At 45.3% G+C, this 25,005-nt stretch overlaps 2 long non-coding RNA genes across 2 annotated transcripts in view; both read right to left on the bottom strand.

The window, feature by feature from the left end:
* Nucleotides 1–354: 354 nt before the first annotated feature.
* Nucleotides 355–5,490, bottom strand: LOC130543955 (uncharacterized). The gene is made up of 2 exons (XR_008959756.1): nucleotides 5,323–5,490; nucleotides 355–3,921 (listed from the first exon to the last, which is right to left on the bottom strand). It is a non-coding gene; the product is annotated as an uncharacterized LOC130543955 (long non-coding RNA).
* Nucleotides 5,491–6,338: 848 nt separating this feature from the next.
* Nucleotides 6,339–25,005, bottom strand: part of LOC125282740 (uncharacterized) — a 46,889-nt gene continuing 28,222 nt past the window's right edge. Inside the window, exons 5-7 of the long non-coding RNA XR_007189941.2 lie at nucleotides 11,747–11,877; nucleotides 8,855–8,945; nucleotides 6,339–6,485 (exon numbers count right to left, since the gene is read on the bottom strand). This is a non-coding gene — a long non-coding RNA (uncharacterized LOC125282740). The remainder of the gene's footprint in view (nucleotides 6,486–8,854; nucleotides 8,946–11,746; nucleotides 11,878–25,005) is intronic.

Here is a 25,005-nt window from a genome sequence, read left to right as displayed (position 1 = left end):
ATAGAGACAGCCAGCGAGGGAGAGGGAACACAAGCAGGGGGAGTGGGAGAGGAAGAAGCAGGCTCATAGCAGAGGAGCCTGATGTGGGGCTCGATCCCACAACGCCGGGATCACGCCCTGAACCGAAGGCAGACGCTCAACCACTGTGCCACCCAGGCGCCCCTCCAAACGATTCTTAACTGTTTATTGAGAATGTGTCAGAGGCAATAAGCTACGCATCCTGACCTCTATCTCAAGGGTTTATAGAGAAAATTTCACAAGATTCTGCCTCTCCAATTCCAGCATGGCAATATTGAATGATGGCTCGAAGACCGATTTCAATGTTCAATTTCAAAAGCCAGCTTTGCCGAAGTATTCTCCTCACTTCTATAGCACCCACATAACTGCCTTGAAGATTAGAAACAAACCTTGCTCTCTGTGACTTTTCCGTAGCTAACTGTGACAAGAATATATTAAGCACGTAATAAACATTTGTTATAGATTGAACCTGTGGGAGCAATAATTGCTTTTCTTGAGTACCTGCATATTTCAGGCCAAGTGAAATCCTGGATTTACCCACCCTCTTCCAAAAGAAACAACCATTGTGGTAAGATATTTGGATTAATAACATCATTTCATGTTTTAGTTTGCATAGAGCTCCCACTCCATCAGTACACTGTGCAACAAAACCTCCTTATAATGTTTTCCAGAAGGCCAAACTTATTCAAACATGAAGAATTAAGTCCGGTCGATTGTAAGCTACTCCCAGAAGTTAGTTAGAACTTTGTGAAATTTCTTTATTAATGGCATTGAATTCATTCTCCGTCAGCTAGAAAATACATCACCTTCCTCTGAACAGCCAGCAACAGATTATTCGCTAGGTCTGAAATAATCTAATGAGAGAAGATACAGAAGTTAAGTGAAAAAAAGCAATATGGCTACTGAAAAATGCTTATTTTATGAAATCTTAGATTTTAGTGACTTAAAATATTTCCTATATACAAAGATTGGCATCTGAAGGGTTTATTCCCACTGTAAAAAGCTGTGGAGACAGCAAATATACCATTTTGTGTGTGTGTGTGTTTTAAAGATTTTATTTATGTAACAGAGAGAGAGTAAGAGAGGAAGAGAGCACAAGCAAGGGGAGTGGAAGAGGGACAGGGAAAAGAAGACTCCTGGCTGAGCAGGGAGCCTGATATGGGGCTCAATCCCAGGACCCTGGGATCATGACCTGAGCAGAAATCAACTGAGCCTTAGGCACCCCCAAACGTACTGTTTTGATCGATAAGGCAACAAAGGCTCACGAAGACCAGAGGTTTAGGGTGACCAGCTGGGCTGAAGTGTTTTTCTGAGAAGCAGAACTTTTGGTGCTAAGGCTGAAAAAGTCCCTAGCAAACCAGTATAGTTGGTCACCCTAGCACAGAGCACTAACAGGGAATCCTTACCCTTGGGTTTTAGCCCCAGCCCTACCTGTAGGTTAGTCCCGCCCTTGGCGACAATATGGAATCCTCTTTCCTTTGGGAGATGACAAGGATTTGTTCACGTCGGTGGTATTAGGACTTCACACTGGAGCACAGAAGAAGGGGGGCCTGTGTCCAGGGAACTGACAGTGCAGAAGCCTCCACACACATTCACTCATTTAATCAACTCACCCCTCATGACGACTCGATGGGTTAGGTATTTGTGATATTGTGATCATAATAAGAAATATAGATTCGGTCTTTGTCCGTATTCCTGGGAGCACAGAACTCCTAAAACCCTTGGGATTTCCTAAATAAGAAGAATGGAAAACGTGTCTTTTGTTATGTTAATGAGCTGACTTTCAGAAAGCCCCTAGGTAACCTAAGGATGCGACTGGTCACCAGAAACCAACAAGTAATCAGAGATTGGAACTTTTGGTTCCACCCCTTGACTTCTGAGAAGGGGAGAAGGTTAGAGAGTGAGTTCAATCACCAATGGCCAGGGACTTAGCTAATCGCGCCTATGTAATGAAGCCTCCGAAACACCCAGTAAAGGACACGGTTCGGAGAGCTTGCAGGTGGGTGAACAAGTGAGCCCTCGGAAAGCACGAAAGCTCCCGGCTTTCCCTATACCTTGCCCTGTGCGTCTCCTCCACGTGGCTGAGCCTCGCTCATAGCCTCTTACAATCAACTCGTAAACATAAGTAAAGCCGCTCCGAGTCCTGTGAGCCTCTCCAGCACATTAATTGAACCCAAGGAGGTGGGAACCTCCGATCTCTAACCCACCGGTCAGAAGCACAGGTGACAGCTTGGACTTGTGATTGGCATCTCAAGTGGAGCGGGGGAGAGGGGAGGTAGTCTCGTGGGGCTGAACCCTTAACCTGAGGGACCTGACACCATCTCCAGGTACATAGTGTCAGAATTGAGTGGGATGGTAGGACACCCAGCTGATGTTGGAGGATTGCTTGGTAGGGTGAAAAAAGAAACACACGCACACACATCGGAATTGGTGTCGGAAATCAAAGTGGTATTCTCATGACTCCCATCTTTTGTGAGAATATGAAGGAAAACGAGGTTAAGTAAAGCTTGGTTGGGTGGGAGGATTCACTCAATCAGAGCAGTGAACTGATAGATCATAGCCGTCCCACCCTTGGCCGGTCTTTCCTGAGAAGCCCGGGGGCTCCTTTGGAGATGGCTGGGAGAAATCTCAGAAGCCAAATCTGGTGCGGGTTCCCTTGGTGTTGACTGACCACACTTGCGTCCTCACAGAGCTGTGAGGAGCTGCCCTGTGGGAAGATCCCGCGCTGGGTCTCAAATAAGAAAAGTCCCTGTTTCAGGGTGTGCGGCCCAGTGTGTGCCCTGCAAAAAGGTGACATGCAAAAGAAAATTCAAGACAATCAGCTTTTTCATACAGAACTTGAACACTTTCAACCCAGAGTGTGACTTGCCCACAGCCGAGAGCCAAAACCTCGCAGAATGAGGAGGCCAGGACTACTCACTATTTAACCCGCTGGGGAGCCGGGGCTCAGAAACCCCCTGGGCAGAGACTCCCCCCAGGAAAATGCAGAGCAGGAGAGGGAAGCCCAAAGGAGGAAAGGAACAAAGGTTAGTCCTGCTGGCAGGGAGAAGATAAAGTTGGGGGTGGAGAAGGAGAAAGGTAATGTCAGCCAAAGGCAATAAACAGGCCTTCCACAAAGTGCCTAGAGTAACACTGGGGAGCCGAAGGAAATTAGCCCATTAATAAAGGAGAAGGGAAGGAAATGACTGCTTCAAGAATGTCTGGGGCACTCAACTATTTAAAAATATTTTTAGTAGGAAAACTAAAGGGGCCCTGCAGAAAGAGCAGGGGATCGGCCTGAACCTGACAGGCCTAAGAGCTAATAATGCTAAGTGAGGACAGCTGAGAGAGCCAAGTAGCCAGGGGCCCGCCTGTCAGACAGGTGAGATAAAGGAAGCTGTCATCTTAAGGAAAAATCTGGCAAGCCTGTCATTTCCTTGGGGGGGAGACATCATAGTAGCAAGAGGATAGGCCTTGCAGGGGTGTGGATATGCCAGGTTTGAGTCCTCTCCCTGGTCCTAGACTGTGCACTTCCAAGTTTCCTCGTCCAGAACATGAAGCTATGAACTTTCCTTCATTTCCTTCCGCGCAGGTTCTCGGCGGGAACACAGGAGAGCACAAGAAGGATCCATAAATGGCAGCCGTTGGCCTTACCAAGTCCATGACCTCTTCTCCATAAAACCCCAAATCCAAAAATCTGAAAACCAAAAAGATTTCGATAACTCATGTGGCAACAACAATGTCATCTGAACTTATTTGACGGTCCAGAGGCACCTGGGTGGCTCAGTCGGTTAATCGTTGGACTCTTGATTTCGGCGCATGTCATGATCTCAGGGTTGTGAGATCAAGCCCCTGTCCGGCTCTGCGCTGGGTGTGGAGCCCGCTTAGGATTCTCTCTCTCCCCCTCCCCGGCCTCTCCTTCCCCTAAAAAAATAAAATAAAATAAAGTTATTTGACAGTCAAAACTAACCTGAACCGGTTATTATATTTTATATTTACATTGTTTATTATATTATTTTAATATTTATCCTATTAATCATATCATATTATTTACATTTTTATGATACCGGACTATATTTTATATTTATTGCACTTAGTGTGAATATATATTTAGCTATGGGAATATTAATGTGTTTAATTAGTGGGTGCTGCTCCCAACCCCAATGGGAGTTGTCACATAATATACAGTATACGCACATTTCTTCCCTGAAATCTAAACAACTCTGAATCACTTTGGTTCAAAGAGTTTTGGAGAAGAGCATATGGACACACACCTTGGTGAGTCTCAGACCCCCCCCCCCATTAGGAACAGCACAGCTCTGGCATGCAATCCTGACCTTATAGCCCAAGTGGGGGATCGACCACAGAATAAGTTCCTCCCAAATTCCGTGAGGCCTTGACTCTGCCAGCTCCGCTCAAGAAAATGGCAGGGGGGAGCCTAATTTATTAGCTGTTAATGTTGTCACACAACAAACTTGATCTCCGAGTTGCAAAAACCCCGTTGGAAGAGGTAAAAATGTAAAGCGATCATAATGACCAAAGCGTTAAGCCCAGAAAATATATGAGTTTCATGGGAAGAAGTTTCCAGAAGTCAGAATGACGCCTGAAGCTCTGAATTTTTTCTTTTTTTAAAGTACTACTTTTATTCAGCATTAGGTTCTTTTTCTGTTGTGGTTTAATTTCAGTCTCAAAAAATGCAGCCAGCACTTTGAGCATACACGCATATCGTAAGTCAGCTGAAAATGTGGCTATACAGATCACGGGGAGGAATATGCTCCGACTGGGCGGTCAGGACTTGGGGGGAGGCAGGTGAGGCTGGCCGAGGGGAGGGAAGAACGTGCTCACCGAGGAACCAGGCAGGGTGAAATTGGTGCAGAGGAAGGAGGTGTGTGTGAAGAGAGGCACCTTCACCCCTGCCGACTTGCCTGGGGCTTCTCGTGAACGGGTGCGTGGGTGTGTATGGACACGTCTGTGTGCTATGCACACACCTTCTGGTCCACATTCCATCCCTCCCCAAGTCTCTCTCTTCTTCCCCACAAAGACTATAATAGCCTCATCTCCACCCCATGCTGAAGGAGGAAATGCACTTTCACAGCTCTGTATCCCAGGCCTGGGACAAGGCACAGGTGGCTTACTACCCAGCTCACCGCGAACACAGCACTGCATCCTCTTTCCCGGCCCACTTGCGGGAGGAAGGATGGTGCGGTGGTTAGGAGTGTGGCCCTAGAGTCCCTGTGTGAGTCGTAACCCCTGTGAATCTGGTTTTACTTAATATTCAGTCTCCCCTTCTGTAAATTGGGACAATAGCCATAGTACTTTACTCACAGGGCCTTGTGAGACTTCAACGAGATGGTTCTTGTAAAGCTGACCACGGGGCCTGGCACAGTGACTTCTCCATCCATGGGCTCAGTGCCCTCTGCCTACAGCCGCTCCAGGGCTCCTAGCCATGCCAAGTGGCCTGCCTTGCACAGACATCTCCAATCCCTAAGACAATTGAACCTTAAATAAAAACAGCATTTTCTTGTGAGGTCCCTCTGGCCAACAGCTGTTAATTGGAGGAGTCAATATTTTCTTAATCACATTAAGCCCTCAATCTCCAAATCTCTGTGCATAATTGCCCCGCCACTTCCTGTTTCCCACAAGCAAACTTAACTCCTGGCTCCTCTGTCTGTTCTTGACCCTCCTGTCCATTGTGATTGTGTCCAAGCCGGTCCTAGCTGTGTGCATTTGCTTCAACGGGACCACAGGGTGGGAGCCGGCTGTGTCTACAGGCAACATGGCAGCTCCACGTCTAAGTTGCTCGCCCTATTGGCGTTGTTGCAAAACTTCCAAGTTTTATTGGCAGAAAGGATTCCAAGAATCTTTTTTCAGATAAGAAATTCTGGAAGAGAGACCGTTCAAATGATATCCTTTAGAATTTGAAAAATGCTAATTTGCGTCTCTCCTACGATTATTTATGTACTTCTTATTTATGTTGAGAGACGATTCTTTGATTGTTGGAAACTCTCCCTTATTCCTTGCATCTAGTGCAGTTTTATCCTCAAAAACGGGGAGGAATGGTCATATAAGGGGACTCAGAATGCAGCTGGGGAAGGGGTCCCCATACCACCCTGGTCTCTGCCGCTGCCCTCCAAAGGCCGGTTAAGACACCGCAAAGGTGTCACCGAACATGGCCTTTATCACGTCTGGGGAATGCGAAGCGCTGAATCCTAGTTCTGAAAAGAATACTGAAATCACTTCAGTAAAATGAATATTAAGGATTAAAAAAATAGAAGATGGGAATTAGGAGAAGTGAGAGAACAGATCTGTGGCACACGTACCATATATTTAGACAAGGTAACTGATTTCTTCACTTCAACACTGGCTGGGATGCCATCCAGAGATGATCGCACCATTCGTCGAGCGCCCCCTCTGGCAGGCACGGTGGCGAGCACGTTGCTCTACCATAAATCCTGCCCTAAGGGGCCGATGATGGCTGTGCGTCTCACCTCAGAAGAGAAAACAGGCTCAGAGAGGTTCAGGGGTCAGTAGATGGTGGGGGGCTAGGATTCAAGGTTCAGACCGTTTGTCTCCAAAGCCAGCAACTTGCCACGTGTCCTTGCACCTTTTTAGGATGGATCGTTTCAGTCATAACAACATCGACAGTGAATGTGGACGTAATGACCAGGTTTTCTTCCTTCTTTTTAAATTACACTGTCTCCTATTTCCTGATGATTCTCTTTTGTAATTTCTATTCATTTATTCACTCGTGTATTCATTCACTCACTTATTTGATGGTCTCGCTCACGCGGGCGCACAGACACACAGACACACACAGAGGAATTACTATTAAAATCACTGTCCTTGAAGAATTTACGGTGGCCTCTGTTCAAAGTTTGCTGTTGTGAAGTTTGCTATAAAGAGTAGATTCACACATTGTACCAGAAGATAAGACCAAAAAGAAATAGAGACAGAAAAACAGCTTACAGACAAAAGAAAGAGAAGACATCTCAGCAGTATAAAGGGCTGCCCAGATGAAATGTTATTCATGCTCTATGGTTGCCATTTGATGATCTCCCCATTGCTTGTAGGTCGCACTGCAAATTCCTACAAAGAGAAGCCTCTCCGTGCTAGAGGGTAGAGACAAATTCACGTTCTGGTTCTGATAACAAGGGAATCAGCGTCTGTTTGGTGCCATCAAAGATCTTCTAAAACAACACAGACAGTGTTCCTGCGCATTTGCTGCGGGAGGGCAGAAGTGGGTTAGTGTGTTTCTGGACTGAGGGCCATGATAGCTATCTACAGATATTTAAAGGGTGTAAATGAAGACTTGATTGCTTTAAGACATCTTGGTACTAACTTAGTTTACTAAAGATGCAGAAGAGGAGTCTGGTGAGGCATTTCTGAACTCCAGACCCCCCAGAAACTTTCTATTTGGGGCCCGGAGGATGTAACCCAGCAGAGAGTGGGCCTTGGGCTCTTAGTGGAGAGAGCCCTGAAAGATCGTATCAGTGAGGACCAGACCAAGACGATGGTCGGATAGCCTCAGCAGAGACGTCAGGAGGGATGAAGATTGTAAATTAATGGTGTTCCAGGAAGGTGGAAAATATTCATTGACACTCCACCGAGAAGAGAAAAAACAGAAGTACCTCCAATTTTAGGAAGAGCGTAGAGGGGGGACTCAAGCTCAAGGAAGTGTATGGCTGATTGTCCAGCCTGTAATAGCCAGCCCTCACTTTGTTTCATTCTCTGATCTCCACCTTTCCTCTGCATCTCTTTGGAACTTTCCATGGAAGCGTGGGATGAGAAACAGTAAAGGCTTTCAAAGTAGTTAAATTGTATTTCTTTTTGGCAATTGTCGGGAAAGGCTCTCTAGATTAATTTAGCACTATTAATTATTATGAAGTTATTAAGGTTAAAGTTTCTTGGAACGCTTATGGATATCATTTATCCAGATAACAGGTCCCAAGTTTATGTGGGTAATTGGATTTTGGAGATACACACTCCAATTTGGGTGTGGAAGACATGTATTGCTGCATAACATGATGGAACATATGGAAAGAAATCATGTGAAACGGTATCATCCAAGATGAAGGCTAACTCTACAGAACTTAGATTTTTAATGACCTAGATGCCCTCAGAAAGACAAAGAATTGATTAAGTCTTTAGACAGGTATAAGTCGCACAATTAAGAGATTGTTTGTAACAGACCCAGCCAAGGCCTTCAGAGCAGACCAAAAAACAAAAACAAACAAACCAAACCAAAAACAAACAAACAAACAAAAAACCCTTTGGAGCAGACAGCATGAAGATGAAGAGAACTTTCCTGATTGTCTTTCGCAAGAGGTAGCTAATGATTTCTTTACAAATACTGAATAGTAGAAGTCCTCAACAAGAGGCAAAATGTCTCCGTTCCCTCCAAATGCCGTAAATGAAGTTAAACGGGAACATACGGTTAGTTAACATTTCTATAGGACTGTCTGTTTGCCAGAAGATTTATAATCACTTGTTCCTTAATATTCATAACATCCCTCTAAAGCACAGTTTCCCTTACTGGGACTGTGAGGCCATAGGGATGGTGGAAGAATTCCAAAAGAGTCGTGGGGATTGGAGCTGTAGTATTTCAAACAGCTGTCTGGTGGTGACGGAAAATTGTGGGCTAGAGGAGGGAGCTAGAGAGCTCCCAGCACCTTGTGTTCTCCGGGCAAGTCTTCCCCTGGACCTGGCCCCTTTTCAGGACCAGGCCTCCCTCCCTGCAGCTTCCTAGGCTCTGCCCCCTCTCCTGCCCTCCAGAGCACCAGGGGTACCTGAACGTCCCGGGAGCGTAGTGGAGGAGAGGCTTTGGGGATCTATATATGAATCCAGCTTTGGTCCTTACTTGTCGGATGGCTCCGGCACGTTTCCTCTCCATTCTGAGCCTTGAGTTCTACAGCAGCAAACTGTTGGCTCCTCATACACGGTGTGCAGAGCTGTGATAAAGAGTGAAGGAGAGGAGTCACGCAAGCTTATTTCACTTAAGCATCATGTCCTCGAGGCCCCTCCATGCTGTTACACGTTGCAGAATTTCCTTCTTTCTTTCTTTCTTTTTTTTTTTTTAAGATTTTATTTATTTATTTGACAGAGAGAGAGACAGCCAGCGAGAGAGGGAACACAAGCAGGGGGAGTGGGAGAGGAAGAAGCAGGCTCATAGCGGAGGAGCCTGATGTGGGGCTTGATCCCATAACGCTGGGATCACGCCCTGAGCCGAAGGCAGACGCTTAACGACTGCGCCACCCAGGCGCCCCAGAATTTCCTTCTTTCTTAGAGGCCATATAGTCTTCCACTGTACACTTACACCGCATTTTCTTTATCCATTTGCCTGTTGATAGACGTGTAGGTTATTTCCATATCGTGGCTCTTGTGAATAGTACTGCAATGAACACGGGAGTGCAAATTTCTACTTGAGATCCCGATTTCAATTCTTGTAGATAAATACCCCAAAGTAGGATTGCTGGTATGGTAATCCTGGTATGGTAGCTCTATTTTTAATTTTTTGAGGAGCCTCCATGCTGTTTTCCATAGTGGATGTACCGGTTTGCTTTCCCACCAACAGTGTGCAAAGTTTCCAGTTTCTCCGCACTTGTCTTACTTATGTTTTTTTTTTTTTTTAAACAGCTATCCTGACAGGTGTGCGGTTATATCACACTGTGGTTTCCACTTATATTTCTCTGATGATCAGTACCTGTAGTTACCAATCATGTGTGGTACACTTAAACATTTGTTAAGAGGGTAGACCTCATGATAAGTGTTATCACAATAAAATGAAATAAAAATAAAATAAAAAATATTTACACAGATAAAAATAAAATAAAAATTGGGGTGCCTGGGTGGCTCAGTCAAGTCAAGCATCTGACTTGATTTCAGCTCAGGTCATGATCTCAGGGTCCTGGGACTCGACCCCACATTGGGCTCTGCACTCAGAGCGCAGTCTGCTTGTCCCTTTCCCTCTGCTCCTCCCCTGCTTGTGCACATGTATGTGCATACACACGTGCTCTCTCTCTCTCAAATAAATAAATAAATAAAATGTAAATGAATTTCAACGTATACATTTAAAATAAGGGAATAAATTAGCTATGACATACTTAGCACATTGTCCAGGGATTAGTAGTTAGTATGTTCCCATGGTCTTTTCATCTTTCTTTTTTTAAAGATTTTATTTATTTGTTTGAGAGAGCATGAGTGGGGGTAAGGGGCAGAGGGAGAAGCAGACTCCCCGCTGAGCAGGGAGCCCAATGTGGGGCTTGATCCTGGGACTCCGGGATCATGACCTGAGCAGAAGGCAGACACTTAATCGACTGAGCCACCCAGGCACACCCCCCAAAATAGTCTTTCCAGGTGCTGCTTTGATCTTTCAGAAAACAAGCAAAGACTTTTTCATTTGGAGGGCTGAGCTCTAAGTATCTCTGATAAAAACAAATAGGAAATACATACATACGTATCTCTAAAAATAAATATATCACATCACAAATACTTAAATATACAGTGCATAGATATAATAAAGCTTGATAAACCTTAAGGATTCTCCCAGTCATGATCTTTCATTTATTTCTTCTGACTGTCTTGCTGAGATAGTGCCCTGGAAACCCCATTTATCCTGTGTCCCTGCTTGTATTCCCCAAAGCCCCAGCTTTAGCAGAGTCTGGTGACTTTATTTTCTAGAATAGTCATGCTTCCTGGATGATATAATTGAAATATGATGAGCTTTTCTAAAGGACAATAAGTAACTTCTTGTCTCAAATAGAAAATTTATATCTTCAGGTATCTGACGGCCATTCTATCAGGACAGTGCCCTTCACAGAAGTTATCCTGTTCTGGAAATTTCTTCACCTTTCTCATGGTCCATGTCCTAGTCTTGAAACTGGATTGAAAAAGGAGGTTGAAGCTACAGAATTCAATGACAGTGGTGACAATGGTGGCACTTGCAGGTCACACGTAGTCCTTTATTTTGGAGCGTCGCTATCCTAAGAGGAAGTGTTATATCGCCACAGTTCCAGAAAACAGAGCAATCCGATGACTCCTATGCTCCAACAATGACAACGTTCATTATTTAGTGGCCAGTCCAGGGAAAGAGGGCGATTTCCTCGTGTGCGTCCCTGCAGCTGCCAATCGCTGCAGGAGGAGAGACTATCTGTTGACAGCTAGAAGGTGTCTCTCACCATCACGGCCTGATGTTTAGGGAGCATTCCTGCTAGTTCAGAATAAGCCCTGGCCGTCTCATCACATACATTTCTTGCACATAGCTGATTCAGAAAGCCTCGCCTCACTTCAAGATGAGGAACCGGAAAGGAACCAGCACAGAACCTACACATGAGAAAAGACTAAAGAACAAGAAAAACAAATGAGGAAGAGTTGAAAAAGATTCACTAGCAAAATATTGTCACAAAACAGGTGAAATTTGGGATCCCAAATACTGTCATGCATTTAAAAAGAAAAAAACAACTTAGCGAAGCAATCCTCTTTAAAAAACAGGAGCTCAAGACAAAACAAGAGCCCAGGGATACAGTAGTTCAGGAAAAATTGAGCAAGAGCAGAGGAGGTGAAAAAAGAACTGGCAGAACTCAGTGAAGAAGGTAACCAAAATGAAGGACTACAATGGGGGCAGGTGAAGGAAGACGGACTCTGCTGGAAGCATGTCGGGTACTCACAGGATGGGGGTGAGCAATGAAATGAAACAGAAACAAACAGAAGTTTGTAAAGGATTAGCAGGAAGCAAATAGTAGATAAAATATACCTGAGAAAGGGACGTCTGGGTTCATCAGTTACGTGTCGACTCTTGGTTTCGGCTCAGGTCATGGTCTCATGGGTTTTGAGATCGAGTCCCGCATCAGGCTCCATGTTCTGTGAGGAGTCTGCTTGAGATTCCTGAAAAAGAAAACAGACAGAGTGCAACAGAAATAATATTTTAATAAATAAAACGTTAACACGTTCCATATGTAAAAGACTGGACTATTCAGATTAAAAGGGGTTACTCCACTGCAGAAAAAATTAACACAAAATAATCAACATTGAGTCATAGCCTAGAAAATTTTTGGACCATAAAGATATGAAGGAATCCTTTGAACTGTCTGAGAGCAAGACCAAGTCACCTATAAAGAGACTTGAAAAAACCCAGGCTGGTCTTAGGTTTCACCACAGAAACACTCGGAAGAGCTAAAAGAGATTTGAACAATGTCTACGATGCCTGACCAAAGAATTTTACATCCAGCCAAACCATTTTCAGGTCAAAAAGCAGAAGACAAATACTTCGAATATACAAAAACTGAGAAAATTCAAGCTTCCTGTGTGAGACTTTAGTTCCCTTTTACTATGCCTTTAGTGAGGGTCAACAAAAAGTAGTGTAATTAGTAAAGTAAATTTAATCGATATACACAGAACTCTATACCTTGAGAATATACTTTTCCAAGTACTCTTGGATTAGTGAAAAAATTGACTGCATATACAAGGGCACAAAGAAAACTTCAATAAATTCCAAAATTTAGAACAAATGCAGAAAAACTTCTCTGTTCACAAAGCAATTCATTAAAAAATTAATAATAAAATTATGTTAAAAAAATCCTTCTACTTGGAAATGCTAAAATACTCTTTCTTGTACAACTCTACTATCAGGGATGGATTTGAATAATGAAATAAAAATAATTAAGTTAGTATATCAGAACCCATACAATAGAGCAGAACTCTGAGGAAAATTTCTAGGTTTAATATTTGCATCTATATAAGAGAAAGAAATAAAGCATGTAGTCATAAATTTAACCAAAAAGTGAAAATGTAACAAAAAAATATAAACTCTGTAGAAGGTGACAACTTTAAAATGCTGTTAAGAAGCAAAAGATTTGAAGAAATGGAAAGGTATACCATGTTCTTAAACAGGAAGACTAAGCAAAAACCTCAACTCTCTCTTTCAAAAAAAAAAAAAAAACTAAAATGAAATGTGAAATCCATAAAGATATAGGATTTTAAAAATTAGAAAAACTGTTTCTTTTTTTTTTTTAAAGATTTTATTTATTTATTTATTTGACAGAGATAGAGACAGCCAGCGAGAGAGGGAACACAAGCAGGGGGAGTGGGAGAGGAAGAAGCAGGCTCATAGCAGAGGAGCCTGATGTGGGGCTTGATCCCACAATGCCGGGATCACGCCCTGAGCCGAAGGAAGGCGCTTAACCGCTGTGCCACCCAGGCGCCCCTAGAAAAACTGTTTCTAATGCTTATGAGAAATGCCAACAGGCATTTTTCCATTTCCGGTAATAGTGGGCTCGGTTATTTAGATTAACCCTTCCAGGGTCACCTGGTGGCACGGTTAAGCGACCAGCTCTTGGTCTCAGCTCAGGTCATGATCTCAGGGTCATGATCTCAGGGTCATGAGATCAAGCCCTGTGTTGGTCTCTGTGCTCAGAGGGAAGTATGCTTAAGATTCTGTCTCCCCTTCCCTTTGCTCCTCCGTACCCCAGCTAGCACGCATGCTCCCTGGGGGGGGGGGGGGGAGCAGATTAACCCTTCCACTGAAAACAATGAAAAATTGAATAAAATAATAAATAAAATTGTTCTTTTTTTTAGAAAAAGAGATTTATTTATTTATTTATTTGACAGCAAGCGAGAGAGAGCACAAGCAGGGGAAGCACGAGAGGGAGAAACAGGCTCCCCACTGAGCAGCGAGCACGATATGGGGCTCCATCCCAGGACCCCAAGGTCATGGCCTGAGCCAACGGCAGATGCTTAACTGATTGAGCCACCAAGGCGCCCCTAAAATTGTTCTTAAAATCATCGAAAAGCTGACAAGTAACAAGGACCTACCAAATGATTAACATTTGGCATGAACACCTTTTTTGATCAGGTTAAATTGAGTTGGCTCTGATTTTAACAGAGCCTCAGGATGAAGAAGACAGAGCTCAAAGGCCAGGACTCACCCAAGGTCAGAGGAAGGGTCTCATAGGAGACTTTTGCCCCCATTAGCTGAGACTCCCAAAGGTGAACCAGAAGTAAACCTGCTCCCCTTTCCCCTACCTCAGGGGACCTTAAGGAGAGTTGCCTTAACACTAAGCAAAGCACGGAAAAGAAAACAAACAAACCTGTCCCTGTTAGATGTCACTATTAAGCCATTGGCCAGCATTTGCAAATATTTACAGCCCAAAAGGCATATCATTGGAGTAGGCCAAGAAACTTCAAGTGGCGAATTTGGTTTCAAGTGATAGCAAACCACAGTGCAACTCAACACACGGCAGAAGCAAACTCTAACCCCTCTGGGGGCAGACACTTTCATCCTCGGCATCAGGGATTTTGCACAAATGATTTTTCATGGGCAGTAAGCATGTCGAAGACTACCGAATGCACTAGAAAATAAGGCACCATTAGTTCATGCCAGAACAAACAGAGAGACAGAGAGGCGATTCACACAACTTTGGTTATTTGAATGATCACACACAGAGTATAAACAGCTATGCCATTTTTTTTTTTTAATAAGTGGAAGATAAACTTTAAATATCTGCAAGGAATAGGAACCATGAAGTGAGACATGGTGGGTTGGAAAATCAAATAGAACTTCTAGAAATGAAAGATACAGTAACAGAAAAATACAGTAAACAATTAATGGATGGAGATGGCATCAGACTGGACACAGCAGAAGAATTAGAAAATTGAAGATAGTGAGAATAAACTCTACAGAATTTTAGTGCAGAGAGGCAAAAAAAAAAAAAAAGGAAAATATGAAAGAGAGCTTAAGAGACATGAAAGATAGAGAAGGTCTCTCTTCTCAAAGAAAGTCTCTCTCAAGAGTGTGAATGGTGTTTCAGAAGGAGAGAAGAGAAAAGAATGGGGTGGTGGATTGGTGAAAGAGTAATATTAAATATTACATTTGAATGAAAAGAAATTCACATCAAGACACAACACAAAGAAACTATGGAACGTTCTAGACAAAGAGAAGATCTTAACAGTAGCCAAAGCCGAAGTGGAGTGGGGGGTGACAATCCCGAGTAAGACTAGCTCTACCGGATGTCACAGTACATTGTAATGCGCTATCGATGAAAACCTCGTGGCCTTGGTACGTGAGTAAACAGATAGATCCATGTAACAAGAAAGGTCCAGAAATCAATGTAAGATATATCAGAATTCAATCTATGACGAAAGTTGGGAGCTCAACTCAATAGGGAGAAGGTGGCTTATTCAATAACATACTGGAACATACAAGCCTCGGGGGAAAAAATATATATACTTGGATTCTGACTTCCCACATTATTACAGTTAAATTCTAGATGGATCCAAAATTTAGAAGGAAAAAAAAAAAGCTGAAAAAATTACTGGAAGGAAAAGTAGAATATACTTAAAAAATAAACTCTGAGTAGTGGAGGCTTTTCTAACAAAAACCTGAGAAACCATATCAGAATGTATTGGTAATTTTTATCGTATGAAAGGTTTTAGAAGTATGTCTTGTACAATAATGTCATAAATGAATAAAAACATAATGAGCTGGTAAAAACATGTGCTGCTCGCATCACTGATGAAAGACAAATTTTCCTTAATGTGTGAAAAACTTATACAAATCACAAATGTGCAAATAGTAATGAAATGTAAAATGGACCAGAGCTCTAAAACATTTCACCAAAAAACAAGCTAAAACTGGCTTCTAACCCTATGAAAAGATGTCCAACTTCATTCATCAACAGAGAAATGCAAATTTAATCTAAAAAGTAATACTCTCGCACGATCAGATTGGCAGAGATGAAAACGTTTGATGGCACGTGTTGGCAAGCCCGTGAGGAAGCAGTTAGGAGAACGTAACCCGGTACTACCTTCTCGGAGACCATTCGGGTCTCTGCACCAAGATATCCCATGCCCTTTGACGCAGCCCCTTTCCCTCTGGGAATTCCTCTTACAGATACACACACAAATACAGGAAATGCAGTGTTCAGGAACGTCCATTATTACAGCATTGTAAAATACAAAAGCTTGGTAGCAACATAAATCCTTCTCTTATCTATGGGGAACTTACTAGCCTCCTGCTAGCCGTCTGTTTTTCTGTCTCATTCCACCTCATGTCCGTATTATGTGGTCCACTAATCGTACCTCTCAGACCCCTTACGCATGGGAGCACCCTGTGGAGGACCCCTTCTGGTTCAAAAAGACAGCTCTTTCTTCCTCCCGTGGTTCGGTTTGGGGTTCGCTCTCCTGGCACCCCCACCCACTCCTGGGGGCTCCCCTGTCATTTGTAATGCCTTGTATCTTTCCCTGAGAACTTTATCTCAATTAAAATGAACAAACAAAGAACGGTTTTTAACATAATGCCCTCAAGGGGGATCCACTTTGTCTCCAAGGGCAGGATTTCCTTCTTTCTCAAGGCTGAATAATGTTCCATTGTATGTATATAGAGCATGTCTTCTTTATGCTAAGTGAGATCAAGTCAGACAGAGAAAGACAAATACTGTGTGAGCTCACATATTCGGGGAATCTACAAAAGCCCAATTTGTGGAACCCAGGGGCAAAGGGAGTGGGGGAAATGGGAGATGTTGGTCAGAGAGTATAAAGTTCCAGTTGTAAGATGGATAAGTTCTGAGGATCTTATAGTGATTATAGTTAATAATACCATATTATACATCTGGTAGTTGCTGAGAGAGTAGATGGTGAATGTTCTCAGCACACACAAGAAACGATCATTGCATGAGGCGATGGAAGTGTTCGCTCACACTACGATGGTAATCATACTGCGAGGTCCAAGTGCATCAAATCCGCGTACGGTACATCTTAAGTAAAAACAAAAAATAAAAAACTGTTTTTAACTCAGTCCCTAAAGCCCACTGCAAACGCTCCTCTGCGTGAAGCCTTCCTTACTTCCCGTAAGCACAGTACTGTCCGCCCACCTCCCTCCCTCGCCTCCTGTTCATTCTCAAGGGGGCAAAACAGGTTTGGGGGGGGCGGTGCAAAACATCCTACTCTTTTTATGTCTAGGGCATAGAGCTATATACAGTATATAAATAAATGCACAGTATAGCTGGGGCATTAAAATTTCATGGGGGCAGGGAGATTAAGAAAAAAATAGACTTTAAAAGGCTCCTTAAGGAGCAATAATTTGAAGAAGGTTGAGAAACAGTGCTCTTGACGTTTCCTCCAGGCTGAGAAAGAGACATGCCAAGCCCAGTTTGTCCAAAGCCAAATGAGCTCTTCTCCCTCACGTTGCTCCCCAGTCCCCACCCTCCTCCCATGTTCTTGCTACACTTGCAAGTGGCAAGGTCACTGTCAGTTACCCAGCACCCATACTGGGAGCCTCAGTCATATTCGGTGAACGCCATGCCCTCACTCTCCGCGTGGAATCATACCCAGCCCGCCGGTTGTACTCCTACTCTCTCCTCTCTGGCCTCGACCCCTGCAAGCCCCCTCAGTGGTTTTCATCCACTCCCCACTCCAGTCTGTCTTCCACTCTGTCACAAGAGAGAATGTTCTAAAGCACAAGCTGATTATTTAGTTTTCATGTATTCCTAATTGTATTCCTGTTTGCTTAAAATATGTCTGCAGCAGAAAATACAAGATGTCTACCATTTCCGGCATTGCCCTACAGACACCATCTGTTCTAGCACATTTCACTCTGTGCTTTCCCCAGAACTCATTCAATACTTTCAGCTCGCCCTGCCTTTTTTGTACCAAATCTTCTCCTCAGAATTCCTCTCCTCCCTTTTCACTTGAACTCCTATCCCTACCTCAAGGCCCAGCTCAAATGGTACAGCTTCTGTTCAGTCTGCCCTCGCATGATTCCTGCAGAATCATCTGTTGCTTTCTTGGTGCATCCAACGTGTGATGTCCGTATTTAGATAACAATGAATGTACCACGTTGTTTTTCAGCACGCCCCTTGTTAGACTATGAATTTTGAGAACAAGGAGACTTACCAAATCAACACGTTTATCGAGAAAACTACTCCTATTTGCAAGGAACTGTGCTGGGTGTCAGAGGAGCCGTCGTGAATGAATGAAACTTGCCTGCATGAAAATCTGGCAGGGAGGACAGATATTCAGCAAATTAATTTAACAAATGATCATTTTTTTATTATGTTCAGTTAGCCAACATATAGTACATCATGAGTGTTTGATGTAGGGTTCAAAGATGCATTAGTTGCGTACACCCAGTGCTCATCACCACACGTGCCCTCCTTAAGACCCGTCACCCAGTTACGCCGTCCCCCCCCCCCCCTTCTGTAACCCTCAGTTTGTTTCCTGGAGTCCAGAGTCTCTCATGGTTTGTCTCCCTCTCTGATTTCTTCCCATTCAGTTTTCCCTCCCTTCTTCTATGGTCCTCTGTGCTATTCCTTATGTTCCACGTATGAGTGAATAATCATTTAAATACAGTTCCAATAAGTGTGACCTTGGAAAAACACAGGGCGCTGTGAGGGCAAGGGACAGAGAAATTCACCTGTGCCTGAGGGAGTGAGACACTGTTCCTGGAGAGAAGACGTTCAAAGCAAGAAACAAAAGAGCTAAGGCAAGCACGGGGGGAGGAGAGCCATCCAGGCAGACAGGGTAGCACAGGAGGACGCCCTGTGCTAAGGAAGCCTGAGATCGTGGAAGTTTGGAAATAAAACCAGCAGACCAGCATGCAAACACACCATGGGTCTGAGGCAAAGGGAGGCATGGGGAGAGAGGTGGCAGGTGCGTTGTGAATACCCAGCAAGTGACTATGGAGTGGATTTATGCCAGGAGTTACTCCCCCAACATGAAGGAGAATGACTCTTCACCCCGCTCCTCTGTGCCCTTCTTGGTGCCACATGAATGGTCCACAGAGCTGGAGGCACTGCTGATGGCGTTTTTGTCCTTGTTGTCACATTGCCTGAAATGGAGACTTGGGACTATTCTTCTCTATGACAAAAAGGAAAAAGAAAAGCAAAGAGGACCACAAATTCTGATAGATGATTTATACTCATCACCTTCGAGAAATACTCCAATTGCATTATGCATTATTTTGAGAGCTCAGCATCTCGTACCGATGACTAACAGCCTTGCGAGGTGTGATTTTTCAGGACATGACCTCGATGCCTGGGTGAAGTGGCTCCAGACTGAGTAAGAGCATTTCCCTGTGCCTGAAACTCTGGGGTCAAGTGTCGGTCACCCGAAGATGAGAACGGGGCCAAGACGATACGCGCCGCTCTCTGCCTCGGTAACTCTTGCGCTCCTGAGCGGCTTCGTCCTGCCGCATGGCTTCCGGTAGTCGGCATTCATCTGACCTGTGTCCGGGGGGTGCTGGGGTCCCGCGGTGTTCCCCCCGGCTGTCTAGTGAGTGCTGCAGGTAGAGATGGGGTCGCAGGGGTCGGTCTGTTAAAATAAGTCAGCCTCACGTTCAAGGAGTCACGCGTACTCAGGGCCATCGACAGAAATGACTCACTAAGGGAGGTATGCAGATGGCTGTGGAAAGAGAAAGGAGACAACTAAAAATAACAGCTCCACTGAAGGGTGGAGCTAGAGGCTGGTGTTGTGTCATATTTGCCTGCTGTTTCTGAAAATTCCCCCAGTTCAAGTGGAGGGTGCAATGGTGGCTGCAGATGGCCGGCCTTCACAGAGGGACACAAGCCTCCACGGGGCTCTGGCAAGGCCCAGCCTTCAGGAGAAGTGTCGCCGGTGTCCACCGACGTGGGGATTTCCGGGTCACAGAGGCCTCCCTGAAGTTGATGCCTGACATTCCACACTAGAACCCCCACATGTCCACTAGCGACTCCGATTCCCGATTACCAGAAGAACAACACGTAGGCTGTTAGTAACACTACATTCAAAGGCTGTTGGGGCTCTGGGGATGTTCACTCTTCGTTTCCTTTTACTTTCTTTCTTTTCTCCTCCTCCCGATGTTCCATGCGCTCCATGGGGCCGGGACCCTGTTTGTCCTGTTTTCAGTTCCATTCTCAGTGTCTAGCACAGAGTAGGAGCTAAATAAATATTTGCTTAAGGAAAAATGGCAGGAATGTATCTCGCTCAGCCTTGTTAGTTTGCAGACAAGGAAACTGGGCAGGGAGCAGAAACTTGCCCAGGGTCATGCAACCAGTAAGCAGAAGTAGGAGTGACGCCAGGTCAGACTCCTCACCCAGTGCGCCTCCCCACTCCAACGAGCCATGAAGAGGGTTCCATATGGCTACGCTATTTTGTTGGGGGCTGGGGAGACCAAACCTGAAAGCACAGGCCATAGGCTAGGGAAGATTGCCTAAGAGGGGGGTGCCCACAGATAGTGTGAACCTAGATGGCGAGGAGGTGGCATTGAGGGCTGCCTAGCAAAGCCCCAAGACCACAAAGGTGCACCTTTCTTGAGCATGCTGTTTGCCTAAATTTGTTTTTAATCAAACCTTGGAGAAAGCAGAAGTTCCTGGAGAGGCAGAGGCTGGTGACTCGTTGTTTGCACCAAACCATGGATTTGACTATATGTGGACCGTTCCACAGTTGTTAACCACTGACGGCGTGTGCGCTTTTGTGTATTTTTGGTTTCTTTTTTCTTTTAATAATCAGACAATAGTTTACATCTGTTCATTGGCAAGGAGCCATAAAGAAGAGTATCCAAACAAAGAGAAGAAAAGCCACACTGGCAAGGGGGGTGGAGCTAGGAAAGAAAATCCAGATACTTTGCCTTTTGTCCCCATGGATGGAAGGATTTTAAGTTCACTGTGGGGGAAGGGAGACAGGGAAGGAGAGGGCCCTTCAGGAATACTTTAAAAGTCCATTGGTATTTAGTCCACATTGTCTTATTGTCTTAAAAAAATCTCTAAAGCAAAGGGCTTCTGAGAGATCCAGGGCAGTTGCAGGAGCAGCAGGGAGAGGCCTGGGGCTGGATGATAGAGTGGATGAGCAGCGGGAAGGGTAGCCACTTCGGGGGGCCTCCTGACCCCACACCTCCAGCTCTCTGACCCGCCCCCCCCACTCTCCCCATCCGTATCCTCAAAGCCTTGGAAGAGGGAGCAGAGCCCTACCTGGCTTGCTGTCCAAGTCCCAGAATAGAAGGACTCTATTTCTGTTCCAGACAATGGGATGGCAGGCTCTGACTTTGAGTCCTTAAAGAATGTGCCCAAGCTCCCAAGTCTGGGGGCAGCTGCGGACTTGGCTGAGGCCAGGTTTATCCCTCAATATAAGAACCTCACCCGATATTTGATTACAGGTTTATGCCAAGTCGATCCACTTCAGTCTGTATATTTGGGCACAGAATTCAGCATTATTCGAAAATACCTGTTTCTCTGATCTAGCTATTGAAAGAGAAAACCCACAGGGATTGGTTTACCTGAAGGTTTACAGCCAAAGGCAGGTTTTGGAAACAAGTGTTCAAGCAGCTTATGGGATCCCAACTTAGAGGTCCTAAAGCTCCGTCAGCTGAAGTCGGCTGATGCTGGTGAAAGATATCCGTGAAGCAGAAGTAATTTACATTATTACTGGTTTTTCACTTTAACTTTTAAAAAACTAACGATCTTCTGATCGTCGAGGACATCACTTGAAGGAGTGCAAGAGGTGTATTATTTCTAATCCAAGCTGTAAAGCATAGACCTCCAGGTCAAGAGAACCCCCACACAAACTTCAAGGACACAGGGTCTCTTGGTTGGCTGGTGGTTTTTACAACATTAGCCTAAGAACGTATTCTAAACACATAACAATTAAGGGTACACTTGATAGACTAGGAACGGCAGTGACAGTAACGACTGAGAAGGAATAGAGAAGAAGGGAAGCAGAGAAGAAGGGAAGGCAACTCTGACAGCTGCTCAGATGGCAAACCTACATAAATTAGTCAGTTTCCTTATCAGAGATTTACATGTTAAAACTGCCTGATATAACCCAGCAGGAAATTGAACAAGTGATTCTATGTCCAGACTTGGAAACAAAAATAACCGTTCAGGACCTACACACATTAGTTTGTTCAAACTTGTGCTGATAAAAGTCTTTTTGGCTGGAGCCGTGAGTGTGCAGTTAGGAGACTGGAGGGTTTGGCTGGCGGATGATTGACACTAAAACAATCGCAAGTGCTTCATACAGGAAAGCACGTTTGGGGGAAGGTTCAGCTGGTCCGTGGAAGCCCACTGAGATGGTGCAGAGTGGGAGACACCGCGCATGATTTAGTGTCCTTCCTGATTTAGCAGCTCTGCAAGGCATGTTCAGCCTCTGAATTAGGCTCACGCTCATCTTATATACACATACTCTTGCTCATACTCACCCACAGATACTTCACATCTTCCTCTTCCATTTGTACCCGTTCCAACGTTTCTTAGTGTTTCCCCAAGAATGAGAGCAGTCTGGGAATTTCTGACTTGCAACGTTAGGGACAAGCAGACATCTGCCTGTGGAATACTTCGGGCCAGGACCCCATAGTTCCCCCTGGCAGCCCCCAGACGCTTTCCCAAACAGTCTCTCTCTGCTCTCCACAAGTTCCCTTGCATACCACATGCGTGTTCTATTTATATGTTTCTTTGTCCTGAACAAGATTTGGCCCCATTGTGTGGGAGCAACACCAGAAAAGAAAAACAAAATCCCATCCACTAAGAGAAAATGGATATGGTGGGAGCTTGGAGAAATTTACATACTTTGTTCATTCCATTTTCTGGTGATGTCAGAGCCAAAGAATATGCCTTTTAAAAAAAATCGCGCGCGCGCGCACACACACACACACACACACACACACATTAAAAAATGCAGGGGCTCACCAGCTCTGTCCATCAAGTGGGCTGTCATGAAAAGGAGAAATGTAAATACTCCCTTGTGTGTCTCTCCCTTTTCCATTTCCCTCATCAGCCCCCTAAAGAACCTAACAAATTAGTCCAGACTCCATTTGGATGGAATTAAGGGCCTGTCTGCAAAAGGATGAGGGGTATTAATGGAAATGGGGGGGGGGGGGGGGAGGGAATAGCAGTGGGAGTCGGGAGCGCAGTGCCCGAGTCTGGGGTGACCGCTCTGGCATCTCGTGGAGGCGGAGAGAAGGGCCGACTGACACTTTACAGATTGGGTGTAATGTTCAGAGAATTTGGCATTTCTGCCACAGGGCTCCGGCTGCTCTGCTAACCGCTCTCTTTCTCCCTGCTGGTAAAAGTGCAGGAGAAAAGGGTTAAATAAATGTTTGTGATATGATAAGGTGCTTGTTTATTCAAGGAATGACAGATTATTGGCTCCAAAGTCAGCCTTGAAAAATAGTACAAAGGAACTGGCTCTCCCCTCTCGGATGATGTGATTTCCTCCTAAGATTCTGCTCTTTCCTAGGAACAGTTTGCTTTGGGCATGAAGAAGGATGCTTTTCCTGCCCTTGGAGACAGAGGGCTGGAGCCCCGGAAGCTGGCCGGCCTGGACCTGGGATTGCTGGTCTCCGGGAGTGTGTCTCACATAGCTGGGCGGCGCCAGCATCCCCGGGGCCCTGCTTACCGTCCCCAGGAGGCTGTGAGGCAAGCGGCCTCCCGCCGTTTCTCAGGCTATGGGAAAAGGATCTGCTTGCTCAGGAGGGAAACTTCTTCCCCAGGAAATCCTGTGTGCAGGGTCTTCCTCCAGACACAGACCACTTTGTCCATTCCAGGGCCATCCTGACCCTCCATGAGCGCGTGCACACATGATCCAATGCACATTGGTATGTTTATATGCAAACACAGTCTCTGCCCCAGGAGCTTTCTCTTGTTGGGCTCTAGTGATGTCTTAGCAGGTCCTGGAGGAGAATTCAACTCCAGATCCCCCCTAACTTATCCGGGGGGAGGAAACGGCAATGACGGCCAACCCTGAAAATCACACAGAAAGGCCTGGCCTGGGGAGCCTGGAGGCAGAGCCCCCCAAGTGTGCCCCAGCTGCCAGGTCCACACTTCGCTGAGGACTCAAGTTGCTCAGTCCATGTCCTGCTCCCAGACGTCGCTCCAAGCTGGCTCCTGCCTGCAGAGGAAGGGTTCCGAGCCTCCTGTGCTTTCTACGGAACTCTCCCTACTCCCCTCCCCACCCCACCCCCTTCCCCTGGCAGGCTACAGAGAGGTTGTTTGCGTATCTGCCGAGTGCAAGGGTTCGAACAAGATGTTTGGCATAGTTCTCATTTGAAAAGAACTCAGTGCCAAAGCCAAACACCAAGGAAAAAAAAAAAAACCGTTGTGATTGAACTGCTGTTTTTCCAGGATCCTGGGAACTACTGTGTGATTTTCACAATAGCCCGCCGCCGCCTTATCAGCCAAGGTGCTTGTCTGAGAGACACAAGGCACCAGCCTGGGGAACCCAGTGCCCTTCGGACACGATGACGAAGGCTGACTTCGGGGGCATTATCAAATATCCACGTTTGGGCTATTTTTATGATTGCATTCAGTACTAATAGAGCTTGTTGAGTGTACACAGCCATGTGCTCATTCTTGAACTGCACGAGATAAGATCCCTGTCCCAGGGAGCTTACTGCCTGACTTTTGCAAAAACCAGATGGCAGAAAATGGTTTCCCTCTGCCCATCAGCAATGATTGAGGGAGTGGAGATGAGAAGGGGTACAGTCAATTCATAACTCTCCCAGGGCGGGGCCTCTGCTTTGGCGTTTATCCCATGTGACATTTTAATCGTGGACTGTCTTTTCCCCCATCGTCTGCTACTCCATAAGCTGCATCTCCCAGGGGCTCGAGAACTCAAGCTAATTTGAATATCAACTTAATGAAAGCATCATTACATACATAAAGATGCCTCCCACCAGACACAGACACATACATGATGCACAGACTCACTTGCCAATATACCATGGATTCCAAAACTAGCCATAAATGGTTTTTGAGCTGCCAGGGGGGACATCAGAAAGTGTAGATTTGACCTAGTATTGTCGATCACGTCTGAATTACAGGCTGTGATACTGGGTAGGAAGGCCGGTGGGACACCCCATCACATCACCGCATCTCCAGGGCAGCTTCTGCCTCAGTCTTCCCCCAGCTGTGCAGTCAGCAGAGCAGCAGGAACGGGCCCTACGGGCCGGCGCACCAGCACCGCTGTCCCCAGAAGAACCGCCCTGCACGTGAGCGGATCAGTGACCTGAGTTTAAGGAGAATCCCCTACCTAGTCAAGCCATTTGCAATT

The sequence above is a fragment of the Ursus arctos genome, unplaced genomic scaffold (assembly GCF_023065955.2).
Source record: "Ursus arctos isolate Adak ecotype North America unplaced genomic scaffold, UrsArc2.0 scaffold_17, whole genome shotgun sequence".
Taxonomy (NCBI): Eukaryota; Metazoa; Chordata; class Mammalia; order Carnivora; family Ursidae; genus Ursus; species Ursus arctos.
The sequence above is the reverse complement of the archived record's forward strand: the minus strand, read 5'-3'. Positions and strand labels throughout refer to the sequence as shown.